Raw genomic sequence first — 10,381 nt, 5'->3', positions numbered from 1 at the left:
CCACCAAAGGAGGCTGCCGATGGGTGAGTCCCCCGTAACCTCTGTCTGCAGCATCGCTTGGTGCGCACCTGGGGCCTCCCCACCCCAGCAGGGGGCGCTGAGACAAGCCCCATTCTAGGAAGTCGTCTCCTACCTGCGTTACTTATGAATTTTCTTGCTCCAATAGTTTTTCCTCAGTGTACTTCCCAAACATTTGAGTGATGGAAATGTTTTGCCCTTGGGGAGTGCTGGACTGTTTGCCAATTCTGGTCTGCGACCAGTGGGAGTGTGTGAAAAGACAAGGCCCTGTCCCGGTGGGATGTGGCATGTGTCACAAGTCCTCCAGGGATTCACCAGACTCAGGATTCTCTACAAGACCCTCCTTGCAGTTCATGCCCAGAGAAGGAGCTGTAGCTTCTGCAGACAGGACAGGTCTGCCTTCCAGTCGCGGCTTCTAGGCTGAGCTCATGTCTCCTCTCTTTGGATCCATCAGGGGGACCAACCAGAGTGGTGGCTCATTCTCCGAGCTATACCTACAAAACTTCATTCATTCATTCCGCAAAACTTGACCCTACGCCAAGCACCATGCTAGGCATAGGAGGTACAGTGGTGATTAAGACATGTTCCTGCCTTGAAGTCTCGTAGGGGAGACATTAGACTCCTGTGTGAGGAATGAGACCAGCCGGACAGTTTCCCAGGAGGAAAAAAAAGGAGGCAGTGACTTTGTTTTGAGGGACAGAGAAAGAGAGAAGCAGAGAACTAAACCAAAGCATTGCAATTTGGTCATAGGCATGTCAGCATTCTAGATATATATTTTTCATGCCTGATTCAAGAGATAAAAATAATAAACTTGTTTCTGGAAATGCAATGAAGGTCTTCCTTAGGCCAGGAAGAAAATGTCTTCCTTAATTAGTCCATTACGGAAACGCACAGGCAGATCCTACACGAGAAAAGGAAGAACTAGTAGAAGCGCGTTAGAGCTGGGAAGGACTCCCTGAACGCTGAGAGGAAACACTGGGCCAGCTCTTCACAGAAGACACCTGGCTCGATGCCTCGGGGGGAGCAAAGGTGTTTCCGGACGTCGCGGAGTCTGCAGATACAGCTCCGAAAGCTGCTAGTGCGCTCAAGGCCGGGAACGAGGTCGCCCAGGGCAGCGGCTCGAAACCCTGGCTGCGCCTTCAGAATCACTTGGGAGCTTTTAAAGCTACCACATCTGGTCGCACTCTGGTGACTCTGGTTTAATTAGGGGAGCGCCCAGGTGCTGGTAGGTTTGAAAAGCTCCCCAGCTGATTCTAACGCGCAGCCCGCGCTGAAAACCCCTGGCCCGGAGGGGGTGGCACAGCGTGGTGCGGGGAGGGGGGTCAGCAGCTTTGACACGGCCTGGGGACACGTCTGGGGAAAGGAGAGGAGGAGGAGCAGCCAGGGAGGTGGGTGGGAGCCAGGAAAGGAGCACCTCATGAGAACAGTGGTCAACGAGCCACGTGCTGCAGAGACGGGGAAGACCAGGGCCATGTGTTGTTCAGGGCCACGCCAGCACTGGTGGCTTTAGCAGCAGGTTTGTCAGCAAAGTGGGGCGAGGGAGGCTGGATGAGAGCGTGCAGAAGAGTGGGATGTGGGCTGAACCTGGGAGGTGAGAAGATGGACCCAGAGAAGGAAGACTGACTTTGAAGGCGAGGAGAGAAGCAGGGCTGTTAAGGGAGGGGACCGTGCAATGCAGAGAAAGATTTCGTTATTTGTCTAGGACGGGAGGGACTTGAGTGTCCAAAGACTAACGGAAATGATCCAGTCGAGAGGAGCAGATGAGTGAGCGGGAGAGAGAGGGTATACGTGATGGGATCAAGTTCCTAAGAAGGTGGAGAGGGAGAGAAGCCGAGGGGCCAGCACGCCGGTGGCAGCATTGACCATAAATCAGAGGGACACCTCTTCGGGTGTAAGTGGATGGAGAGGATGGGGCAAGGGAGGAGGGTGGCTCCTCTTAGTAGGTGGCTCACAAGAACATTCAGTCACCCCTAGTTTACTCGTGGACAGAGTGACTTCCCTCACGGGCCCTCTCTCCACTTCCTCTCTTCCTCGAAAGCCGACAGGCCCTTTCTCTCCCTTCCTCTTCTGCACATGCAGCCGGACCTGGGGCCACTGTGCCAGCCGTGTGTGCGCGGGGGGCCTGGCCACCCTCTCTTCCTGGCCCGTCTTCTCGCCCTGTGGCTGGGTGTTGGCCAGGGCTGAGCCCGTGGCTTGGGCCCTGGAGAGGGAGCTGGCAGGTGGAGGCTGCCCTGAGACTCCTGGACTGAGCCCCCTTCTTGATCAGGGTTAATCTTCCACCAGGTCCCTAGTGGGGGAGGGGCCCAGACACTAAGAGCGATGACAAATGCTTGGTGCTAGGTCCCGTCGGCCCGTGTCTTCTGTGTGTGCACTCCCTCTTTGGAGAGAGGAGGATCAGGCACGGAACCCTCACCCCAGCACCCTCTAACCTCCGTGGTGGGGTCTTTGCCTCCCCTGGCCCTTGCATACCTGAGGCCACAGTGAGCAGGTTGGTGGGCTCGAGGTCACTGCCTGTGGGTTGAAACCTGATCGTTCGGAGGAGCTGACTCCCTTGACTAGGTGCCTCCTGCTCCCTCTTCATCCTCCAGCTCACTCCCACTGCCCTGCTGCTGAGGCTGAGACAGGAACAGGGCTTGAGCTGACTCCCTTGACTAGGTGCCTCCTGCTCCCTCTTCATCCTCCAGCTCACTCCCACTGCCCTGCTGCTGAGGCTGAGGCAGGAACAGGGCTTCCCGAGTCTTCGTGGAGAACTGCCCACCCCTGCGCTCTGCCCCACCCACTGAGCTCAGCGTTAAAGAGGCACCTTCCGCACTAGCCCCTCACTGGCAGGAAGTCCATTGTGTGGCCCTGTTCTTGGTCCGTCCGTATCCCCAACCATCTTGCCGTGACGTGGGCATTAGCTGTGCACCATGTACCCCCTGCGTGCTCACAGGGGAGGCCCGACCGCCGACCCAGCACGTGTTTCCAGGTGTCGGCTGGCCGAGCATCGCCTCCCGGGCCATCTCCCACGTCTTCTCTTCGCTGCACGTTGGGTTGGTTTTGTTGTGTGTTTCCTCAAATCTCTACCCTAACACTTGCTAGAAAACAGAAGCCAAAGTGCAAAGGGAACGCGTTTAAGTGGAGGGTAAAATCAGGGCCTCCTTCCGGGTGTTGGTGTAGGCATGGGTCCGAGTCCTCCCCTCTGAGCTGAGTCCCGTGTGGACTTGCTCCTCTTCTGTCCCGCTGGCTGTTTTCCAGCTCCTCGAGTGTCCTGTGACACCCCCACCTCGCAGCTTTAGCATGTGCTGTTCCCTCCTCGCCATGCTGTTCCTCCATGTGTCCTCCAAGTGTTTCTCTCCAAGGGCTCGGTGTTGACATCCCTTCCTCTAGAAGTCCTTCCCTGACCCCTGCTCTACACTGGAAACAGGGCTCTAACCCTCAACCCTCTTCCCTGGAATCCAAGCCAGCCAGGTGTTCAGAGTCTACTCCATCTGACTTCCTATCCTTCACAGGTGGAGAAAATGGACCAGGGAGAGGAGGGCAGCCTCTCACTGTTGCCTGGTGTCAAGCGCTCTGTGTATTTCCTTTAGGCACCGCCCGGAATCTGTCATTTACATTCATGTGTGTATTTGTCTAGTATCTGTAACCTATACCAAAAGTTCAAATCCGCGAAAATGGAGGCCACAGCTGTCTTATTTTCCACCAGTTCCAAGTATAGCACAGGACACACAAGAACACCTCAAAATGCTTGCTGAGTAAATTCATGAATCATCAATCACCCTTGGACTTGGGATGTTGGATCCATTGAGGGTGCTATCCTCCAAGCCCGCCCTGCAGGCCCCTCTAATGGCGTTGCTGCAGGCACAGACTGGAACAGTCCCCGTGTTCCACCTCATTCTCTAAAGGCAACTCTGGCAGCATCCTTGTGTTTGTTTGACTTCTGATTATCATTTATTGAGCAGCTGAAACTGGCGTCCACACTGTCCCTAGATGCCTCTTCCATTTATAAATTGCTATGTAACAAATTAGCTCCAAAGTTAGTGGCATCAAACATTTTATTTGCTCACGGTTCTGTGGCTCAGGAGTTTGGGCAGGGCTCAGCCTGGCTTTCCTTCTGCTGTGTGTGGCTCTGTGTGACATAGTCTGAGGTCTTCCCTCCACCACCTTCAGCTGGTGGCTGGGCTGGAAGGCCCAAGAAAAGGCACTCACAGGTCTGCTGCTCTTCCATGTATCCTCCATGTGTTTCTCTCACTATGGTCTGTTTAATTTCAAATTTCAATTGTTCATTGATGGGATCAAGGAAAACAATGGACTTTTGTATATTAACCTTGTATCCTGCCACATTGAGTCTTCTGATGGAGACGATGGAAGTCCCCAAATCCCTGGCCTTTTGTTGTTCCCAACCTTCCCAAGTGATCTTCAACTTTTGGAATACTAAAGAGGGCATTGCATGTAGAGAGGGTAACTGTTATTTTGTAAAACTTCCGTTTTAGTTATGCATGTGAATATGGGTACTAAATCACAATGAAAAATGTATTTCTTTTTTTTTTTTCTTTATTGATTTGAGAGAGAGAGAAAGGGAGAGGGAGAGAGAGATAGAAACTTCAATGAGAGAGAACATAGATTTGTCACCTCCTGCATGCCCCCCACCAGGAACCTGGCCCACAACCCAGGCATGTGCCCCGACCAGGAATCAAACCAGCAAACTCTTGGTGCATGGGTCGAAGCTCAACCACTGAGCCACACTGGCCTGGCAAAAAAATGTATTTCTTACTATGGGTTGTCATTAAAACATTTGAGAGCCCTTGCCATGACTCTTCTTCAAGAATCATAAATTAAAGGTGGGCTCAGTTCAGCTCAGACCCTCCTTCAGCACCTGCCTCCGTAGAAGCTTGTCAGCCACACCAGCCCTCTTGCCCTCTTGGGTAGAGCAAGACTTCCAGCTGTTAGGTTCAGCTGTCCACTGCTCTGGCCACCAAAGCCCTGCTGGGTGTCTTTACTTTGAGACCATCTTGACCATCAGTTTCCATTCAAGAGTAAACTAACAAAGAGAACACACTCCAGGGAAGCAATTAACTGAGTCGTTTAGGAGGAACTCAAAGGGGCAGGTCATGGTGGTTACGCTAATTAAGCACTGACCTCTGGCCTTCTGGATTAGGTAGAATGAGTCTACTACAGGTTTGCACAGTTGACAAGTCCCATTGTTCGCTGGGCAGGAAAGCCTTCACTGAGGTCTGGCAAGGGTCTGGCCTCCGAGTCACTCAAAACCCGTGGTCCTGCCTCAGCTGATTGGAGGAAGTTGTGATGCATCCCAACAGACAGTTTTGATTCTCCTAAACAAGTGCTGCCCTACGTCAAAAGTTTACCTTGTCACTTTCTGGGGCAGCCATTTATCCTTTCTCATCCTCTTCCTTCCCCCCTTTTCCCCTTCCTCCCCTTCCCATGTAACTTTCATTAGCTGAAAGAAAGCTTAGGGCAGTCGCTAGCCTGCCAGTCTAAGCTTCCAGCCCTTTCTCTGCCAGCCTGCAGTCACTTCCAGGAACCAGGCACGGTCTACTACGCATCCTCTGTTTTCCATTACCCTCTCCAGCCTCGGCCCAGAGGCAGAGGGCCTGCCTCCCTCCCTCATGTGTGATAGGAACTCAAGGCCTCCCCGAGAGTGCTCCACCCCAGGGCCTCAGTACGGGTTTCTTGCCTTCCTACCCATTGCCTCTTTCTTTTTTTGTTATTTAAACATCGAAGTGAGAGAGACACATTGATTGGTTGCCTCCCGCAGGACCCCAACCAGGACTGGGATGGAACCTGCAACCGAGGTGCATACCCTTGACTGGGAATCAAACCTGTGACCCTTCAGTTTGCAGGCTGATGCTCTACCTGCTGAGCCAAACTGGCCAGGGCCCCATTGCCTCTTTCTATGTCTGATACTTACTGCCTTTCAGTCTCAGTGGCAAAGTCCAGCCTTAACATTAAGTCAAAACTCCCACAGTCTATGAGCAGCAGGGTCTACCCCTGCCTACCTCAGCCACCTCAGCCACTGGCTAATTCTCTCTCTTTCAGGGTTCCAAGCGCATCAGCCTTGCTATTGCCCTGAAAAGACTCTCTTTGCTTCAGGTAGACCCTGTTTCCTCCACTTGACTCAATCTTCCCTCCTCATATGCCCTGGCCTCCTGGATTTCTTGCCAGCATGCATCAGTTTTAACTGGATCCTTGTGTATGTACAATGAGCTGGCTAAATGGTCAGGTGTTGCATGTTTTAAAAATTCTTATAGCACACCAGTTGAAAATCACTACTGTAGTGGTTTGTATCACCAACGCCTCATACGATGTCTGGCACGTAAGTATGAAATAAATTTTTATTGAATTAATAATGATTGAATGACAACTCTCTTTTCTTGGGGCTGGCCCAGAACATTCTAAAATTGTCTCAATGTTTGGTATGTTGTGAATTGTACAAGAATTCACCTTCCCACCTAAACATTCTTTCCACCCCTTGCCTCGGTATCTGGGTCTCAGTCTTGACCCAGACTTGGGGCTGTAGACTTGAACTCATCCCCAAAGTTCTGGCCTCACTTGACACCTGTCTTCCTTCTTTCTGTTGGTGGCAAAAACGGCACCAGCTGTTAGGCTGGTGGTGTCAGACCGACCTTGGTTCAGCAACCTCAGTGCTTGAGTTCTGGCTAAGAAAGAATTCAGGGTCAAGACTCAAACTATAAAAGAAAGTTTATATAGAAAGTCACAGAGGTAGAAGTGAGCCATAGAAGAAATTAGGTCAGAAAACAAGTTACAGAGGCAAAAGAAAGGGCCCTTGGAGCTTAGGAGAGTGACAGGTAAAGGTAACACACCGTAGGGAAGAAGAAGGGGAGGGGACAGGCACAGGTGAGCACTAGGGAGGGAGAGCCAAGCTTTCCAGGGGTGTCCTTTCTGGGTTGTGGTCTCCACTGACTGGTCAGTGCCAAGGCAGGGGGTCATTAGTCAATGCAGCTGGTCCTGATGTCAGCCATGGAATAGTTTGTCTGATTTTGCTGCTTTTCTGGGTCTGGAGCTGAAACCCAATTGAGGCCTAGATATATTTGATTCAGAACCTCACTTTTCTGGGGTCTTAATGCTTAAGGGTTATTCTCCAATTCCCTTGTTTTTTTCCTCCTCTAAGGGGATCTAACTTCATGACTAGCAACATGTAAGGGGAGGAAAGGTCAGGGGAGGGTCTGAATCACATGACCAGAGATATCAAAGGTCAGGGGGTCTAAACCACATGACCAGCAATATGTTTGAAGAGGAAAGGTTACCCTGTGGGTGAGGTCCTTGTTTTCCCAGTTTTGCCCGTTGCTAGGCACCCAGGACTTTCCACCTTGGTGACCTTCTTTACCTGGCCTATCATCCTTGTTCTGCTCATGTCTGGCTAACTGCCTACCACACTTCCTTGGGGCAGGGTTTAGTTTGTGAAATGTTCATTGTCAATTTAGGAGAGTTAAAGGTGCTTCCTTTGCCCAGCTTCTCCCTGGGGATTGCAGTCATCAGCAAGCTCTGCTTCATGAAGCTGATCACACTGTCCATTGTGCAGAGCCCTCTACCAACTTATTCCGGGGGCTGGTGGGGCTGGCTCAGTTCAGCTTTATTGTAGCTCACTACTATCTCACAGAACCACAGGGATCTCAGAGAATCCTCATCCACCGTTACCTAACATTACCTAATCCTGCACATCAATTGAATCCAATTCTAGAAGCAGAAACTAGTTCACAGTGCAGACAAAATCAGGGACTGCAAAAATGAGACACCGCCCCAGCCAATGGGCTCTAGGAGGGGTCACTGTGGCAGATAAATGGATTGCCTACCCAAAAGCCAATCACAACTCTTTTCTCCCTTGCTGCAAAGCTAGAACCATCACCTTTCAGACTCCCTTGCAGCTAGAGTAATGTGACACTCTGGAAGCAGAGAAGGACACAATTGAAGAGGGCATCTTTAGCTGTTAAATAAGACATCATGGGAGAGCTGAGGAGAAGCCAAGGGACAAATACATGAAGAGCAGCATGGCAGATGTGGTGGATCCCACTAGGGACACCTTCCTTCTACCTCTAAGGCTGTCCATGTGATACCCTAGCCTTCTCCAACTGCCATAGTCTAGGCCTTGTAGACTCCAGGCTGCTTCTTGCCCAGAGTGGCTAACGGGCCCAGGGATGAGCATACCACCCTTGCCTGCATACAACTGGTCTGCAGAGTTCTGGTTTCCTGTCCTAGGACAAACTGGTCTTTCTCATGTATGACTGACACCAAGAATATTCACCCCAGCCTTTCAAGGGCATGGTCTCCTTGATGGGATCATCCATTCATTCAACATACATTGACCGAGTGCATGTTCTCTGCTGGAGCCATGGACCAGACACAGCCCTACCTTCCAGGAGTTCACGGGCCACTCTGGGTGATAAATGAGGAATAAGTAACTTCAACTCCACATAAACTAGGCCCGGTGTGCCACAGGCAGTCCCAACAGGGCCATCAGGCCACACTGTGCCCACAAATGGCCTGAAATGTGAATTTTTTTTTACATTATTCCCCAACCAGTTTACACCCACAGGCACAGAGACAGGCCCTGGCAGTGTTGCATATTTAAACCTTGCTACAGGTTGATAACCCAGTTTTGGCCTTTTGTTTTGCTTTTTCATGTTAAAAACTATACCAAGAACCCCCAGTGAGAAGTGGCTTGAGCCTTCCTCAGCCTCTGAGGTCAGGGAGGCCTCCTAACAGGCAGCTTCTACGATGGACCTGGCCAGAGGAAGGGAGAGTGTCCGTGGCAGAGGACAATGCCTGTGAGGGCAGAAGGGGAAAGGACGTGTGCAGCTATTGAAGACTGGAGAGAGTTCTCGAGTCTGAGAGAGAGAAAGCAACAAAAGCTAGGACTGGAGAGGTCGCCGGAGGCAGAGCTCGTGGTGGTCCAGATCAATTGCTTCGGCCTGCATCTTGAAGGTGTGGGGGAGCCATCTTTAAGCCAGAAGACCTGAAATCACTGTCAGTCAGGGAGAGGCCTGTTTTTCATCCAAACCCCTCCTGTCACTCCCGCCATCATCGTACATTTTGTACTGTTGAAATGGGCGCCAGGGATGCGTTTGATTTCCGGGAACACGCGCCCCTTTGCTCAGCAGCGCGTGAGTAAGCAGCGAGGCCCACAAGTCTGAGGCCTTCTCATTTCTCTCTCATCCGAAGGAAGAGAACAGAAAGGCAGAGGGAAGGCAGGAGTTCGAGAGTGTGGAGAGTTGAGTAGCCAGAGGAAGCTTCTAGGAAGGGGAGGCCTGAGCTGGGGGAGGTCATGTCCCTATTTGTGGCGTTCCTACTGAGCCCCCAGGCCTGGGAAAGGTGGAAACAGGGGCCCTGCTCCCCCCGAGCAGAGCTGTGGACCCGACACCAGCGCTGCTCCCCGCACCCTTCCAGCTCTTCTCGCCCGTGTTTGTCTTGGCTGAGGGCTGCCGAGGACTGTTTAGAGCAGATTCCATCAAGGCAAAGCTGGAGAATCAGGACATGGAATCACAGAGGAGGGAGCCAAAAGGGGCCTCAGACGGGGGCGTAGATGGGGTCGCACAGTGGTCGATGGCAGACCACAGCGACTCCTTGCACGGTGCTCAACCCAAGCTCCACGGAGCTTCCCGAGTGGGTGAAGGGCTGACACACGGCTGAAATCCACCGACACCTTGATGTCCACCTTTCCCGGAGGCATCAGAGGGCTTGAAGGTGCTCGGAACTGTGTTGAACCAGAAGCTGTGTCTCCTGTGCTGGCTTCATAGGTCTGTTCAGATACCATACTCCAGCTTCCAGGGACTGGACCCCACCAGCAGGCCCCTGGCTCAGGCACGCATGTAAAGGAGGCCCTGCAGGCCCAAGGCGCTGGGTCAGGCCCCACCATGGCCAAGCCCACAACCCTCAGATCTCCAGTCTGTGCTGCCTCCCCTGGGGCTCAGTATGGACCCTCCCTGCCCTGCTCTGCACAGATGCCGTGGGTCACGTGTCCCACAGCTGACCGCCTCCCCCGTCCATCCGCCTCCACCATCTGCTGAGGCCCCATATTGATTCCAAGGCCCGGTGCAGTCTCACTTGGAGGGGGAAGTTCACACAGCCCTGTAATGTAACCCAGGCCCATGGCCGCTCAGGTGGGGGGTCCCCAGCTGGGTAATGAGCAGCCAGCTTTATTGAATTCCCTGGCTTGGGTCTAATCACTGCCTTTAGCTGACGCAGCCCAGGCCTTCAGAGAACCATCTGAGCACCCTCACTGAGGACTCCTCCCCAGAACCCCAATCCCAGCTTCTCAAGTCCTTCCTCCTCCCCAAATATGTTTCAATGACAGGATGAGGGCCGGGATACTCCCAGAGCAGTGGCCTCTCCCATCCATTTGGGAGAA

The sequence above is a fragment of the Molossus molossus genome, unplaced genomic scaffold, assembly GCF_014108415.1.
Source record: "Molossus molossus isolate mMolMol1 unplaced genomic scaffold, mMolMol1.p scaffold_m16_p_19, whole genome shotgun sequence".
Lineage (NCBI taxonomy): Eukaryota > Metazoa > Chordata > Mammalia > Chiroptera > Molossidae > Molossus > Molossus molossus.
This window is presented reverse-complemented; position numbering follows the sequence as displayed.